The sequence below is a fragment of the Lepidochelys olivacea genome, assembly GCF_965140295.1.
Source record: "Lepidochelys olivacea isolate rLepOli2 genome assembly, chromosome: 3".
NCBI classification, from domain to species: Eukaryota; Metazoa; Chordata; order Testudines; family Cheloniidae; genus Lepidochelys; species Lepidochelys olivacea.
In genome coordinates, this window is record NC_140413.1 from 156,877,334 (window position 1) to 156,895,071 (window position 17,738).

Sequence of the window (17,738 nt, forward strand, 5' to 3'; positions counted from 1 at the left end):
CTTCCAGCCTTACCTTTCTGTGATTCATCAGTTTTCTCCCCATTTTAGAGCAATTGCCAAATAGTCTCTCATAGTCGGGTAGCATTACCTGAGCTGTGAGGAAAAGTTCCCTTTGTTGGACTCTTAAAAAAACTACATGTTAAGCAAAAAAACCAAACAACCCTACCGTGTGTAGGCTTTCCCGCTGACTTTCAACAAGATCTAGGCTCCTGCACGCCTATGTCATTTTCGAAAATGGGAGTTAGGCCCTAAGTTACTTCAGGACTTTTGAAGATTTTTACCTGGGATCCTAGTATCCTTGGGAAAAGAGTCATTTTAACAAGGAAACTCTCCTTTGGAAGAACAATCTTGTGGTTGAGGCACAAGCTTGGTATTCATGAGATCTTGGCTGCATTCCCAGCTTTAACACCATTTACTGAGTGAACTTGGGCAAGTCACTTGAGGCCCAGTTCCTCAAAGGTTCTTAATCTCTCCGTGCCTCCGTTCTCCATCTGTAAAAGGGGGATACTAATGATTCCATTCTCACCTCTTCTGTCTTGTCTATTTAGATTACAAGGTCTGTAAGGCAGGGCTGTCACCTACCATATGTCTGTACTATACTCGGCACAATAAAGTTTCAAATTCAGTCTCACCCTGCAAGTGCTGCTACTAAATATAGTCTATCAAAAAGTTGATTCCCCCCCGCCCCATCCCAATCTGAGGGCAAAAAGTGGCCCTTTTGTTGTAAAGGGCTTCTCTCTGCACTCCCTCCCCCCACGCTCCAGTTACGCTGGGGGAAAGAGCAATGTATTCAGCTTGGTGCTTAGTCCCCCCCTTTTGGTAAAACGTATATTAAAAAAAACCATTAAAATCTCAAATGTCCAAAACATCCCCCAAGCCAAAATCCACCATTTGTTGCATTGCTTTGTCCCTCCAGCTGCTGCCCTCCACTGCAGGCTTTGTGTCAGAAGGCAACCACATTCAAGGGCTGCCCTGCCTACCAGGCACATCACTTTGAAGGTCCAGCGTTGCGGTGGAAATTCAGATGCGTGGGGCAGAATCTGAAGTGTCGTTTGGTTTTATACCCCCTTCCAAAGGCTGCACCTGCAGTAGCAAAGTGTGGCCCACACATTCACTATGTTGGTTCAGTGAGTACTGATTCTGGTTGCTGAGTCACTCTTGACACTTCTTACAGGCCCTCTACGGTCTCTCTTCCAAGTGCTGATCGAGACCAGCTCTGCTTAACAAGCGGAGAAAATCCCAATCCAAACGGGTACAGCAGCACTTTTTCCTTTTCTTTTCTTTTTTTTTTTTTGGCACATGGATTTTTTCATGGGGACCAGTTACCCTACAGTCTAAACAGAGCCTCGCTGGAACTGGATATCCTGTAACTTTGCCAGAATACATTCTCTGGTTACTTAAGTGGACAAACACAAGTGGTTTTGTTTAATGGTATTAAACAGAAGAGGATAATGTTACCTTAGGGATCAAGTTGTAGGCTTTGTACTTGGTGACCTGAGCTGCAGGAGCCCCTCACAGCCAGGCCTCACGTGGCATTTCAAGGTGGATGATGATGTATGGACTTGTCTGGTATGGGAGAAATTTACAAGGGAGGAAAGTTAAGAACAGAGAAGGGATGGATGAAACATTTAAAATAAAAACCATCTATTCACAGCTTCCTATCAGACTTTAACCCACCTTCCTCCTGTTTCAGCTTAAGCCCTTTTTTTTGCACTAGAGAACAAAAATTCACCTTTCTGATCTTCCAAGCGTGAACTGATCCCATTCCAGCTTTGGCACCCAGTCCAAAGCATGCAAACCCACTCAAAGATAGGAAAGGCTTTAGTGAAAAAGCAGAAAAACCAGGCTGGTTGCTATACACTTCCTCATACTGATCCCCTTCTAACCCATTATGGATTATAGAGTTATTATGAAGGTCCCAAGGTTCGTAAGAAGCATTATTTATGTGAAATTAGAATGAATGAATCCCAGGCTCTGTCTTTGCAGAAGTGAATCAGGAGCTGGTAAGACAGAGAACACCAAGAAGGTCATTCAATATTTGGCTCATGTTGCTTCTTCACATAAGAGTAAAAAAGACCAGGTAAGTGCCTGTGTTCACTACAAGGATGCTGCACTGCCATGCTGAGCACCTACAAGCTACGGTACGCTAGGAGATACCTTGATTAATACTGGCTGAATAAAACATTAGGTACCAACTTGTGCACAGGGGAGTGGGGAGATGATGAACTATGGAGGGGCCATGATGCTTTTGATTCAAGAAGTAACTGGGTAAAGAAGCCAGCAAGGCTGACTTTTAGCCCTTTTAGGAATGGGAATGTGTATGTATGTGTATATATATATATATATATACACACTATATATAGTATAATTCATGCATATTCTGTGTGACTTGGTGCAACAGGCTTGTAAGCTACAGTTTTAGGAGGCTACATAGACAACTTTTATTCCAGCATTTCATATCTTTTGAATGCTTGATTTTGCAACTTTAATGTGCTTTTAACTTTGCTTTTTTATCATTTAATTTCCTAGGTTTTCTGAAAATGTACATATCTAAAAAAACAAAAATTCCATTACGTGGAACCACATTGGTCTTCCACTTGGGTCATCAGCAAGTTGGGATCTTCAGATACACAGCACAGTCCTCTACTATTTGAAATAACAGAGTTTTTAGTAGCAGTAGAAGGCTGTTATCTATGTGAACCTGCCCCTAGAGGGGCATGGGGGCACTTTGCTAGTTGGTTTCATATACATGTTTGCTGACAACAAGGATAGTTGAGGCTCAGGAATCCTTGGTTCAGTTCCAGATTCTGTAGGGGAGTACTCTCTAGTGATTAAAAACTCTTCTATTCCTGTCCCTCCTTCCTTCCCTCCCCAACTCCTGCCCTTGAATGTAACAGAAACCGCATCACAAGACTTAGGTCATCATCCTCTAGCTTATCACTTCAAAACTGCAACCAAGACCTGATGTTGTCACTTACAGGCATATAGGACTAGAAGGGACTTCGATAGGTCATCTAGTCCAGTCCCCTGCACTGAGGCAGGACTATCTATTATCTAGACCATCCCTGACAGGTGTTTGTCTAACCTGCTCTTAAAAAGCTCCAATTATGGATATTCCACAACCTCCCTAGGCAATTTGTTCCAGTGCTTAACTACCCTGACAGGAAGTCTTTCCTAATGTCCAACAAACCACCCTTGCCGCAGTTTAAGCCCATTGCTTCTTGTCCTTTCCTTAGTAGATACGAAAAACAATTAATTACCCTCCTCTTTATAACAACCTTTTACGTACTTGAAGGCTGTCCTCATGTCACCCCTTAGTTTTCTCTTCTCCAGACCAAAAACACCCAGTTTTTCCAATCCTTCCTCAGAGGTCAGGTTTTCTAGACCTTTAATCTTTTTTGTTACTCTCCTCTGGACTTTTTCCAATTTGTCCACATCCTTCCTGAAGTGTGGTGCCCAGAACTGGATACAATATTCCGGCTGAAGCCTTATCAGTGCTGAGTGAATTGGAAGAATTACTTCTTGCATCTTGCTTACAACACTCCCGCTAATACATCCCAGAATGATGATTGCTTTTTTCACAGTGTTAAATTGTTGACTCATAGTTAGTTTGTGATCAACTATAATGCCCAGATCCTTTTCTGCCTATTCTGTCCTAGGCAGTCCTTTCCCATTTTGTATGTGTGCAATTGATTATTCTTTTCTAAGTGGAGTACTTCGCATTTGTCCTATTGAATTTCATCCTATTTACTTCAGACCATTTTGCCAGTTTGTTCAGATCATTTTTAATTTTAATCTTATCCTCCAAAGCACTTGCAACTCCTTCCAGCATGGTATCGTATGCAAACTTTATGTATTCTCTATGCCATTATTCCAACCATTTATGAAGATATTGAACAGAAGTGGAACCAGGACAGATCTCTGCAGAACCCCACTCAATATACCCTTCCAGCTTGATTGTGAGCAATCAATGATGACTCTGAGTACACTTTTCCAGCCACTTCTGCACCCACATTATACTGGTTCACGCAGGCTGCATTTCTCTAGTTTGTTTATGAGAAGGTTATGTAAGACAGTATCAAAAGTCTTACTAAAGTCAAGATATGACATCTACTATTTTCCCCCATCCATAAGGCTTGTTACGCTGTTAAAGAAGAAGATTAGGTTGGTTTGACATGATTTGACTAATCCATGTTGATTGTACTTATCACCTTATCTTCTAGGTGCTTACAAATTGATTGTTTGATTATTTGCTCCATTATCTTTCCAGGTAGAGAAGTTAAGGTGACTGGTCTGCAATTCCCTGGGTTGTCCTTATTCCTTTTTATAGAGTTACTATATTCACCTTTTTCCAGTCCTCTGGGATCTCTCACATCCTCCACGAGTTCTCAGAGATAATTGCTAATGGCTCAGATATCTCCTCAGCCAGTTCCTTAAGTATTTTGGAGATATTTCATCAACCCTACCAACTTGAAAACATCTAACTTATCTAAAGAATGAGGAGTACTTGTGGCACCTTAGAGACTAATTTCAGAGTAGCAGCCATGTTAGTCTGTATCCGCAAAAAGAAAAGGAGGACTTGTGGCACCTTCGAGACTAACAAGTTTATTTGAGCATAAGCTTTCATGAGTTACAGCTCACTTAATCATGAAAGCTTTTGCTCAAATAAATTTGTTAGATGCATCCGATGAAGTGAGCTGTAGCTCATGAAAGCTTATGCTCAAATAAATTTGTTAGTCTCTAAGGTGCCACAAGTACTCCTTTTCTTAGAGACTAACAAATTTATTTGGGCATAAGCTTTTGTGAGCTAAAACCCACTTCATCAGATGCATGCAATGGAAAATACAGTAGGAAGATATATATACACACACACAGAGAACATGAAAAGTGGGTGTTGCCATACCAACTATAACTAGACTAATCAATTAAGGTGGGATCGATCTAAGTTACGCAACTTCAGCAGGAGAAAAAAACTTTTGTAGTGATAATCAGGATGGCCCATTTCCAACAGTTGACAAGAAGGTGTGAGTAACAGTCGAGGAAAAATTAGCACAGGGAAATAGTTTTTACTTTTACCCATCCACTCCCAGTCTTTATTCAAGCCTAATTTAATGGTGTCCAGTTTGCAAATTAATTCCAATTCTGCACTCTCTCATTGGAGTCTGTTTCTGAAGTTTTCTTGTTGGAGTATTGTGACTTTCAGGTCTGTAATTGAGTGACCAGGGAGGTTGAAGTGTTCTCCGACTGATTTTTGAACATTATAATTCTTGACTTCTGATCTGTGTCCATTTATTCTTTTGTGTAGAGACTGTCCGGTTTAGCCAATGTACATGGCAGAGGGGCATTGCTGGCACATGATGGCATAGATCACATTGGTAGATGTGCAGATGAACAAGCCTCTGATGGTGTGACTGATGTGATTAGATCCTATGATGGTGTCCCTTGAATAGATATGTGGACAGATTTGGCAATGGGCTTTGTGGAAAGGCAGTCAGACTTGATGGTATATCTAATGAACTATTATTACACTTCAGGACAAGAGCACAAAAGTGGCTGCTTGACTTCGCACTGCATCCGTGCAAGAGTTGGTACCGAGGCTGTTGAGACAGGCCCAAGTGGTTGCACTACTCAAACCACATAAAAGCCCTAACTCTGCGAAGAGTTTCTGACCAGTATCTTTACTCCACTCTGCTTACAACCAATGTGAGTACATGATAATGGGTAGAACAGTGCCATTAGCAGACAGGCAGCTGACTGATGACTGAGCTCATTTCCCTCCAAGATGTTTATGCTGTGGCTAAGTTGTAAACCTAACTCAGTACATCAAAGACGGTTTCAAAACCTACAAAGTTGCAGGGGCTGTGTTTTTTTGATCTGTCAACTGCTTATGACATGGTGAACCATTGTGCACTTCTACTGAAAGTGGCAAGAATTCAGAGAAATAGCAAGATAATCCAGGACTCCTCCTTCCTGTCTGAGAATCAACATTTCTGTGTTGAGATGGATGGTGGGAAAAAATTGATGGAAAAAGTGGAATGGATTGCCCCAAGACTCAGTGCCATCACCCTTGCTGTTTAATGTACGCACAAATGACCAACCAGAATTCCTTGGTGTGTGAAGATTCAGTTATGCAGATGATCTTTGCATTGCCACAAGACTTAGGTTCCATGTCACATGTAGCCAATGCCGAAGTTTGAATAGTTCTAGTGATAATCACAAATTTCCAACATGGCTTCATATTGTTTCAGTGAGGGCTGAAGTGATCCCAAAGTATTGTAAAGTTTAGCAACTTCTGAGGTGGAATGCAGCAGTGATTTAAGGCTCATCCAAAGCCCTCACTGTCAATGGAAAGAGTCTCTTTGACTTCAGTTTGCTTTGGATAAAGCCCTAAGAGTACAGTATCGTGCAGTAATTCAGGCCACAGTGTGAAGAAGAATATCATTCCCACGGAACCTGTTAGATCTCGCATGGCTCATTATGGATATATTTTAGGTATGGGGGTAGTGAGTACAAATTTCAGGTGTGTGTGTGTGTGTATGTATGTACACATACACTCAGATAGCCAAGCTGAAATGTCTGGTCAAGGTACTCACTGGAATCCAGAACACTGCAGCAATGCAAAAGGAGGCTTTGATTGATTAGCTAACAGAAATAAAGCAAAGGACCAGATCCTCAGCTGGCAGGAGCTCCATGGACTCTCATAAGGTCATACCAGTTTGCAGCAGTAGGGAGTCTGGCATAAGTCTCTCTATAGAGGAGCATAATGAGCGTGGAGGGCTGCTGAACTGCACTGTCAACCTAGCAAATGGCACTGTCAAGGGCATTAAACCATTAAATGAGATGTCTCCTTGACTTCTAAAAGAGCTCAGCTCAGAATTAAACGCTGCACTCCCAGAGCAGAAACCTAATGAACTTTTGATGAACTGGGATAGAGGCAGACAGTTGCCTCTATTGAATCAGTGTCCTAGAAGGCTGGCTTTATTAATGAATGTTTTATAGACAGAGAGACTGGCTGAATCAGAGATTTCAGACATGAGCTGTGTGGTTTTTAAATTTTATTTTAATTGCATTTTCAAGAGTTCACAGGAGAAATCTGTGAAGGGTCAGAAATGGCGAGGCTTAGGAAAGAATTTCAGGCATCTTTGACCATCTCAGTCTTAGACTCAGTCATGACCGTTCAAGAAATGCTGATAATGGGATCTTGGAATTGCCTTACAGGATTAGAAGCTGCCCCTTTTATTTGCTGAAGAGGATCCATATGTACATACGGAGGGGACTGTACAAGCTCTTTTGGGGGTCAGCAGAAGCAGCTCACCCAGTTTCCATGCTGTGGCAAACCACCGTGAGCCTTAAACAAGTGCTGAGGTGGTTTACAGGTGGCTGCTGTAGGAGATGCACAATTACCCCACTGCTGTTCCTGTCTGATTGGTGGGATTTATATTTAATCTGGAGCCTAGTCAAGTCTTGTGAATCCCTCGGAGTAGATGGGAATTGCTTCCTTTTTGTCTGGAGATGAGGGTGGAGAAAAGCTGAGCTGCTTTGCTGACTCAGGCCTGTCTCCACCGAGGGGGGTGATCGATCTAAGTTACGTAACTTCAGCTACGTGAATAACATAGCTGAAGTTGATGTACTTAGATCTACTCACTGTGGTGTCTTCACTGAGGTGAGTCGACAGCTGACACACCCCCATTAACTCCACCTGCGCCTCTTGCTCCGGTGGAGTACCAGAGTCGACGGGAGAGCGCTCGGTCAACCCCCGCTGGATCAATTGCTGCCCGTCGATCCAGCGGGTAATGTAGACAAGCCCTCAGTTAGACAGGACAGCTGGCCTAGTACCTTAAGTGAGACCCATTAAGGTTGCATGTTAGAGAGCTGTCTCCAGGAGGGTTTTACCTAAATGAGGACTTAAAGATTTGGTCTCTAATGCCTAAGATCTAAGTAGAATGATCCCTATCTAATAAGAATGCCAGGCAACTTCTGGGGCTATGGGAAGTTAGGAGCCTAAAAATCTTTGAGGATTTGCACCTTTGTTTGTATTTAATCAGACTTACTAGAGAGAGAATGAATACGACAGGGAACCTAGGAAGCTGGGACAGAGACCTCCTGAGGCAAAGATATTGGGGGCCTAACTAGGAAACAGAGCTTTGCACTCTGCCAGCCTCAGTCTCGTTATCAATAATGTCAGCACTTTTAAGAGAGCAGGGGAGAAATATATGACAGCATATTTATCATACAGGATCAAAACATTAGTTCATCTAATCTGATATTACAAAAGGAAGGCAACAAAACACAAAACCCCATCATGCATCTTATTATATATGTCATATTGTACACGGGGAAAAGGAGTTGGGAGGAATTTCCTTCCTGACCCCTGCAGGCAACTAGTTTACACCCTGAAGCATGGAATTTAGTTACCCTCACTTTAGCAGCATAACCACAAATGGTCTTCTTGTTCACATAATTGCAGACAATGGATCTTGAGATAAACTTGGAGAAAATCTCAACAAGTATTTAGTGGTACATCATGATGACCACTTTGTCTTAGGTTGGCTGTTAACTGTTTTAGGCACCTTACACAAAACACAGTAGAAACAAACAAGTTCTGCTCTCAGTAATACTGGCATAAAGCCAGAGTGACTTCACTATATTCATTGGAATGGTACTGTGAATGGTATTGAGAGTGGAATTTGGCCCTAAGTGTCTAACTGGCCTTTTCAGCATGTAAATATTTGCTTTGCTTTACCTTCACCTTCAGGTACTCAGTTCAGTAACCCACCAAATAGCAACAATGAACACAATGATTGTTCACGATCACCTTATGTATTGTTTTACTGCCATTAATCACATGCTTCTGTCATGCTGCTTTTTATCCTGCTGCTATGTTGAGTGATTTGTTGTTTGTGTACACAGTAGTGGCAATTGTACCTCCAAATTAGGTGCTCTCTTGCCACTAGGTTTTTTCCACCTCTCTCTGCATGCATCTGGCCTCATTTTTCACAAATGTGTGAGAGTCATTAAGCGTGTAAAAACGAGCTCTTGATTTGCAGCTGCAATTACACCCACTGTACCCACAAACTAAAAATCACTCCAGCTACTGTCAGCATAAAAAAGGGCATGATGTAAGCAAAAGTTCACTGACATTAACACAAGAGACAAGGTAATTGTGTCCCACGCTATTTACTCTTTGTTCTTTAGTACTATTTGATGGGCTGCTTCAGAAAGTTCCTGAAGATTAAGGAAAAGCAAATCAGGTATTTGCATGCACAAACTACACAGAACCAGATCCTGAGGTGCTATAACTAACTCAAGCCATGCAGCTGAGAATTTGGTCCATAGGCCCAAGGTTTTTTTTATACTACACCAGTATTAATCCAGTCACATCATTCTAGAGTCCAAACTCCCATCAGTGAAATGACTGGATTTTCCCTGGTGTAACAGTGAACAAGATCAGGCCCATAGCTGTCTATTTGCACATGCCAACAGCCAGTAGGTGCATGCTATCTCAGTAATTTGCACACACATAGCGGAGGTGCACAATTGTGCATTTGTGTTTGCATGCCTGGCTTTGAAAATTGGGCCCCCAAAATCTAAAATCAGATCAAACGTGCTGTGGTTTCTAAAATGAACATGGGGGAAGGTTAGATGCAATTTAAAAGGGGCAAACTCTGATTTCCTTTTAAAGTCAGAAATGAATGAAATGCTTCCCCAAAATTGAGACCACAGAGCCATATCCCGAGGATCCCTTCTGTCTATGTAACTCCCAGGCTCCAGAAGGCCCAGTCCTGTAGATCGAACAGGTAAGATGGCATGTAGGGGCCCAGACACGCACTAAGAAGCTGCACTTAAAATATGAGAGGTGTGTGAGGTCTTTAAAAAAAAACAACTTCCTTCAAATAATAGCACCCGCTAACCCACTATTTTATGACTTCAACAAGAAGCTAAAGGGGAAAAAAAAAAGGTATAAAAGAGGCAGCAGCGAGTCTAAATGAAACAAACAGAATGAGGTTTCCTAAGGTGAGCTTTGCTAGAGGAGGAGGCTGTAAATCATCATTCTACAAGGCTGGCTCAGGGGCTGCTGCAGCAGCAGAAGGAGGGAAGGATGACTCGTGGGATATCAAGGAGGGACCAGACTCAGGCTCTTGCTTTCCTAGCCAGCAGGTCTGAGAGCTTGGCAGAGGAGGCAGAATGCTCTCCGCTCCTGGGGCATGAGAGGAGAGTGGGATTTGCATCACTCAGCTGCAAAACCTGCTGCCTAGCCAGAAGCCCTTTCAGAGACGTGCTAACAGAAGTATGACGTGGCTCCGTGAGGGCTGGGTATGTGGAGGTTGTGTTTGTGCATGTTCTCATATTAGAGGGGGCCCTAGACAAAGCCCAGAGCTGAATACTCCTGAATTGAAAAGGACAGGAATTTTCCAACCCTGTTTTTCAAAGGAAAATGATGATTCATTGATTCAGCTCAAACTTTTTATGGGAATGTACTAGTTACAATGAAACTTCTTCCTGGACAGGTTCTCTAATCCAGGTGAGAAAGAGAGAGATCCATATCCATCACAGTATAGTCACATCTCTGAGTTGGAGTGGTACATCGTGGATCCCAGATGAGTACCCTAATCACTTGGGTATTAGCTATGCTGGAATGTGTCTCTGGTGTGGGTTTTATTTTATTTTTTTAAATAAAATAATCTCAAAAGGTCTCAGTTTTGTCCAGTGTCAAATGGACTATTTCCTGCTCAGCTGTACTCCCAAAGCTTTGGGAGGATTGGGAATATGGATCAAATTTCCTGGCTTTCAGCGCCACAGGGCCAAGGGGAGCATGTTGCTGAGGTAAAACTCCCTCTGTGTGCATAAATTGAAAGGATCGTGGGGCCTTTAAAATTGGAAGCTTAGATGTTGCAGATTACTATAAAATGCAGAAAAAGCGTGGAGAGAAACTAAAATCCTGGGATCTGCAGTTTTTCCTATGCCCCAATTTCTACCTATTCCTGACATAAAAGTATCTCCCCCATGGAGGATTTGGCTGTGTTGCCAGGAGACACTTTCATAATCTCTGTGCAAATTGTCCCAGCAGCAGCCACTGTCTGTCTCTGCCCTTTAATCAGGTCTGGTAGGAAGTATATGCAGTGATGTTCCAAAGGGGCAGGCTTTATTCTGTTGAAGAAACTTTAGCAGATGCCCACTGAGCATGCTTGTGTAACAAACCTTGTTCATGAACACTACAGGCTTGTCTACATTACCCACTGGATTGGCAGGCAGCGATTGATCCCGGGGGGGGCTTGGGGGGGGTGATTTATTGCATTGAGTCTAGACATGATAAATCGACTGCTGAGTGCTCTCCTGTCAACTCCGGTACTCCATCAGGGCAAGAGGCACAGGAGGAGGTCACAGGAGAGCATCAGCTGTTGACTTATGGCAGTGAAGACACCGTGGTAAGTAGATCTAAGTACATTGACTTCAACTACATTATTCACGTAGCTGAAGCTGCGCAACTTAGATCGCTCCCCCACCCCCGCATGTAGACCAGGCCTTACACTCATCAGGAAGAGCTGAACTAGGGATCATACTCTGAGTGCCCCAAGGCTAGAGTACCCACAGGGGAAAAATGGTGGGTGCTGAGCATCCACCAGCAGCCCTCAATTGGCTCCCCCACAGCACATCCTGCCCACCAGCAGGCCCCATAGATCAGCTGCTCCCCTTCCCTCCCAGCACTTCCTGCCCACCACTATCAGCTGTTTCATAGCATTCAGGAGGCTCTGGGTGGGAGGAGCAAGGAAGTGGAGTGCTCAGGGGGAGGGAGGCAGAACTGGGCAGGAAAAGGTGGGGCAGGGCTGGGGCCATGGGGTAAGGGGTGGACTGGGGGCAGAGCACCCCCCCCCCTGCATTTTGGAAAGTCGGCACCTGTGTCCGGGATCTACCATCTGAATTAAAATAGATCCTTAGGGTGAGAGCAAGTAGGAGGTGGTTATAATTACTGTGTCCATACTACTAGGGGGACACCTGAATTAGGCCAGTGTATTACGCTCAGAAATAGAGCTGTGCAAACAAGTAGTTTTTTGGTTTGCTGGCAATTCTGAAAATGATTTCATTTAAAAAATTTTGCTGAATCAAAAAAATTGTTTCAGGTCCAACAAAACGGTTTAGATTGTATTTAAAAAAATAAAAATGCTTAATTACAGGAGATTTCTAAAGGAAATGTTTTGAAAATGTCAACTTTTTAGTTTACTGAAACAATTTGGAGAAAAACACATATCCCTCCCAAAAAAAGTTTGTTGGAAAATTTCACCCAATTCTGCTCAGAATGATTTCCCCCCCACCCCCCCATTTAAATTAGGTGGGGTTTTTTTGTAATAAAGTTTTCCTATTAGGGGTATGCAAAGCAAACATCCTTTATGAGGACAAGTTCCAGGCCAGGTTTCACATGTCGCTCATTTTTTTCCTGTAGCCCTGCTTTGGGTTTTGTTTTTAAAATATACCTAAGGATGGAATTTTATATTTTTGGTAATGGGAAAGTGTAACTCCCCAGCCCCCACCCCCACCCCCCCAATTACTCAAACAGCTGAAGGGAGTTTGCTCAAACTTTCCAAAACAACAAACCAACCTCCAGGCAAAGACCAAAAATGGAAAATTTCAGCCTTAAGGGTGAATATTTCAGAAAGCCATGAACCTGTGAAAATGGGTTTGAGGGTTCACTCCTTTCCTATTAACTAGTAGGTGCTACTATAGTGTAGTATTGCTCACAAAGGCACAAGTCTGAGCCAAGCCTTGGATAGCTGATCCAGTCATGTTTTTCCCACTCCCACCTTAAGGGTAACCAGTCTCCTGTGAGGGAGATACCACCCAATGCTGGTTAAGTATGTCGGGGAAAAGAAACCAAGAGAGATAGGGAGAGTGGCCAAATCTAGAGATGTGGCATGTACATACACATTACATATAAACACGTGCACCTACATACATTGCTGAACCGTTCTGCATATAGGCAGACTCATAACCTTCCCCCACTTTACACACCCATGGTCATCTCCACACATTTGTCTTCAAAAATGTCAATTCCCAAGTCTGACCTGCTGGGAAATGAGTGCATCAAGTCTACTATAGTTTCTGCCCAAATCATTTCCCTGGTATCCTTCCCCCCACCCCCACCCCTGCACTGCATTCTGAAGATCATACAAATGTATGCCTAGGAAGCAGTGCCGAATGACTTCCTTAGAGAAACGTGCTAGATAATATGGGAAAGACATGAGTAACAGAACCTTTTGAGAGCCGATAGTATTTCTGTGGAAACATTTCTATCTGTGGGAGCCTGAAAGAGGAATGATTCATATTAAATATGAATGTGCCAGAGAACTGGGGGAGGAGGGTTGAATGAGGGGGAGACACGCAAATCTGAGCCCAGCAGTCCCTGCCTGTAAGAGAGGAAATGATAAAGCATGAATCTTTCAACAGCCATATACAATCATCAGAAGTACTAATGAGTGAGTAATACATTGCGGAAGAACGCAAACTAGAGAATAAGGAGTGCTTGGCAGTGTCCGCTTGGCGGCAAACACGGTTTGTGAGAGGGTTAAGATCAAGGGCGAGCAGCCACAAAAGCTGGGTTCCACTCCTAGCTCTTCCGCTGACTTCCTGTGCAAGGTGGAACAAGTTTTAACCGCCCCCCCCGGGCTCAGCTTTCCCTATGTATAAAATGACCCTAAGACTTTCCTGCAAGGATTGGTGTGAGGCTTAATACATTAATGTTGGCCAGTAGCTGCCACTTAGGAGGAGAGCTGAGCTGTCAGCCACCAGCGGGAGAGGAAAGTCCAGCCCAGCAGCAAGGAAGCATAGGGAGAGGGATAGTACAGAAGCACATACAAAGGCATGGAAGATGGAGTGAAGTGGGAAAAGTGGACAATCTGACTTTAAAAAAAAGGACAAAACCCTTCTCACATTAAACACAGCAAATATGTCATGAGGCTGATGGGACTTGTGCTCCCAACTCACTGAGACTTTTTGACAATCCCACCCTAAATCCTTCCCTGATGCTACTTTTCCCTGTGAGCAAATGCTGCAGCAGCCACAAGGATGTTTAGGATCACGCTTAGGAAGTGTAAGACTTAGTCTCCACTTAAAAGTTTTATGGTCATTGCTGTGTTGGTTGGGGAGAGGGAGCAGATTTTTGCTGACATAACTATAAAGGTAAAAACCCTAGTACAGATGCAGTTCTATCAGTATAAAAGTGTTTACATTAGTATGGATTATGCTGGTTTCTCAAATCAGTGTAACCTGTACTTCTATACTGGAATAGCTGCATCAGCACTAGTGGGGTTTTGCTGGTTTAACCGTACGTGCAGTTAAACTAGCAAAACTTTAAAGTTTAGACAAAGCCTATGAAAAGTCAGGACAAGATGACTGAGCCTCTGATCTAAGGCACTAAAATATTAGACTTTTTAAAATTAAACTAAAAGAAAATGTTTATGGTTAATGTAAGCTGCAGAACGAACAATTACTAGAGTATAAGACATCTACATAGTTGAAAGTGGCAAGAATCCAAAGCTCATCTCTTTAGGCTGTCCTACAGATTCCTATTGAAGGTCAACAGTTCAGAGTACTCAAAGCTTTAGTCTCATGAAACAAAATGTATACGCATATATTTAATGTATGCTTGAGACACCTCCCTCACTTAGTGGCTCTTGACAATCCCACCCTTAGTCTCTACAAGTATTTTAAAGGCGTAACAGTGGCTTGATTGTGTCAGGTGTTGCCAGGGGGCACAGCTAAAGCTTCTGGAACCTTAGGTTATGTCTACACTGCAATAAAAAAAACTCATTGCTGGCCTGTGCCAGCTTGTGGGACTTGGGCTAAGGGGCTGATTAATTGCTGTTTAGATGTTTGGGCACAGGCTGGAGCCCAGGTTCTGGGACCCTCCCACCTTGCAGGGTCCTAGAGCCTGGGCTCCCACCCAAGCCCAAATCTTTACACTGCAAACAGCCCCTTAGTCTGAGGTCCTTGGTCAACATCAGCTGGCACGGTCCTCCCACAGGTTTTTATTTGCAGTGTAGACATACCCTTAAATGAGTTCAGTTCTCAAGTGGTTCAGGACCTGAACTGGTTTTGTTTCCAAAGATTTGGCAGCAAAGCATCCTGGCTGGTTTTCCTGGAGGCTCAAACTCAGTAGATTCAAGTCTGCAAAGGGAAGCCCTGACCACATAGCCCTAGCCCAAGGGCCACCTTAAGTTAGCTTCTGTGTAGTTACTTTTCATGTCTAGGGAACCTATGGGGGCCAATTCTGCTCCTGGTTCTGGCCGCTAGACCTTGCTTTGTAAGGTCTGTAAATGATCTGCAAGGGGACAGGGAGGAACGCCTCCAGTGTAGGAGCGCTGGCCTTATGCTACCCTCTCCCTTGCAAGCCCCAGTTTACAGGATCTGTTGAGGGCAAGAGGGGCAGTGGCCATAGCATGCAGTTCTGTGGGGGACTATGATCCACAATGCAGCCCATAGGCAGCCCTGAGGTGGTTATTCTAAGCTAAACCAACCCCAGGGGCTGCTTTAGGTTATGTCCAGGATTGTTTTGGACTGAATAGCAGCCTGGAATCTGAGGGTATGTCTGCACTGCAATCAGAGGTGTGACTGCAGCACATGTAGACATAACCCACACTTGCTCGCTCAAATAAAAATAGCAGTGAAACTGTGGCAGCATGGGCTGTACAATCCCACCCAGGACCCTGGATGTGTACTCCAGCAGCTAGCCTGTGCTTCCGTAGCATCACTGCTCTTGTTATTTGAGCTGGCTAGATCAAAGCTAGCTTGAGAATGTCTATACATGCGATAGGCATACCCTGGGAAGCACAAAAGTGGCTTAAAACTCCCTTTGCCCCACTCCCCTAGGCTGCATCTTCTGTTATGGACCTCCCCATAGATAAGGGACAAAAGATCTGATCTAGTTACTACGTGTTTATTCTTGTCAGCCTTTGCTAGAGACTTTTTGGTTTTAATGAAGGTGCTCAGATCTCTCAGGATGGGGGAGTGAGACAGATTTGGGCCAAAAAGCTCATTGCACGCTCTCTATTTGCCTTTGGTTGTGCTCCTGTGCATCTGTGCTGTAATTGCATCTGACATCCCCTGAGGTCTCTTATTGCATGCTCGAACAGGGACTTTTTGCTGCACACTATATTTAGGTTACAGATTTGCATCATCAGTATGTGGGTCTTAGTGAGCATAAAGCTCACTTGTTGCACCAAACATTTACCAGCCATATGGTTCTGACAGCCCTTGAATTTCTGTGTGTAATGTGCTGGAGGATGCTGTGCTGGAAGAGAAAAAAAACAGCTGTCAAAAATCCATTTGACATTTAAAAAAGGAAGTTATGAAAAAAAATGGAGTCACAGAGCTGGAACCAGAATGGGGCACATTCCAGCTTGCACTTGAGTCAATGGACTTCAGTTGGAGTTGGATAGGATCCCAAATCCAATCACCACACAGGTTTTGGGTACTAGAAATCAGAACCTGGATCTGAATTGCACAGGTACCCCCAAATCTTTATAACAGGCAGCACTCCCTCCCCCACTCTCAAGGGCCAACTGCCCCTGCACTGTCAGAGGTTTAAAATCCAGGTGTGCATGCTGTGGCTAGAACATAATTTAAAAAATTCCTGTTGAAGTGGATTTTTCAGAGGTACTGAACACACAGACATCCCATCAACTGCAACTGAAGTTGTTAGGCACTCCCGACTTCTGAAAAACAGGCTCATTTTGTTGCTTATCGCTAAGACACCTTTTTAAAAAAGGAATGTATATTTCAGCTTAAACTCCTTTATAGGGTCTTGTGGCAGGCCTGGTTCCACACCACCCTATTGTGGTGGGGGGTGGATGGAGCATCCACACCTTATCACTCACAAGTTCACAGCCCCGCCTCTGTGGGCAGCCAGTTGCAGTCTAATGGCCTCCTTCCACACAATCACCCCTTGGTCAGGGTAGTGCAGCCTAGCAGTCAGAGTCCAGGTAATTCACCCCCAAGCAACATGGCAGTGTGGCCCAATGGCCAGGGTCCATATAAAGCCCTCCCCATGTGGAAGCAGTGTAGCCTAATGTCCAGAGTCCATATGATCCCCTTGCAAGCAGGGTCTTGCAGCCTAGTGGCCAGAGTCCAGGTAACTCACTCCCTAGCATCAGGGCAGCATGGCCCAATGGGCAAGGGCCATACAAATCACACCCCATGTGGGAGCAATGCAGCATAATGGCCAGAGTACATACAATCCCCTCACAAGTAGGGTAGTGCAGCCTAGCAGCCAGAATCCATAGGATTCCCACAGTGCAGCAGGGGGACCCAGGCCCACCCTCTTCACCAGGTCCCAACCCAGATAGTGGCAAGTTCCCCTTGCCACCAGCTCAGCAGGGGATCCACCCACAACATGCCAAGCATCTGTGTGGCTCTAACACTGTTTGCCTCTGAAGTTCCCCTGGGTCACATCCTACCATAAACACTGGGTTCTCCGCTTCAGGCAGTCCTCTCTCAGGGCATCAGGGTGCATCCCAGCTTAGCTGGCCTCTGCATCCTGGTGCGCTGGCAGGCCATTCCACCTCAAGAGCTAGCAACATACCTTCTCCCCCTCTAGCATTCAACCCAGACTGAGCAGCTCTGCAGGCTTTTATACCTGTTCTCCAGCTGGAGCATGTCCAGCAGAGCTTCCGGGGCATGGCTTCCTCTGCTAGGAAGGAACGGTTAACCCCTGCGGTACCAGTGCGGGGCCACTCTGCCCCATCACA

At 44.2% G+C, this 17,738-nt stretch overlaps 1 long non-coding RNA gene across 1 annotated transcript; it reads right to left on the reverse strand.

Annotated features, from left to right (window-relative positions):
• Positions 1–394: 394 nt before the first annotated feature.
• On the reverse strand, positions 395–17,534 carry LOC311518722. Its single transcript, XR_014711099.1, has 3 exons — positions 17,448–17,534; positions 1,459–1,566; positions 395–491 (listed from the first exon to the last, which is right to left on the reverse strand). It is a non-coding gene; the product is annotated as an uncharacterized lncRNA (long non-coding RNA).
• Positions 17,535–17,738: the final 204 nt, after the last annotated feature.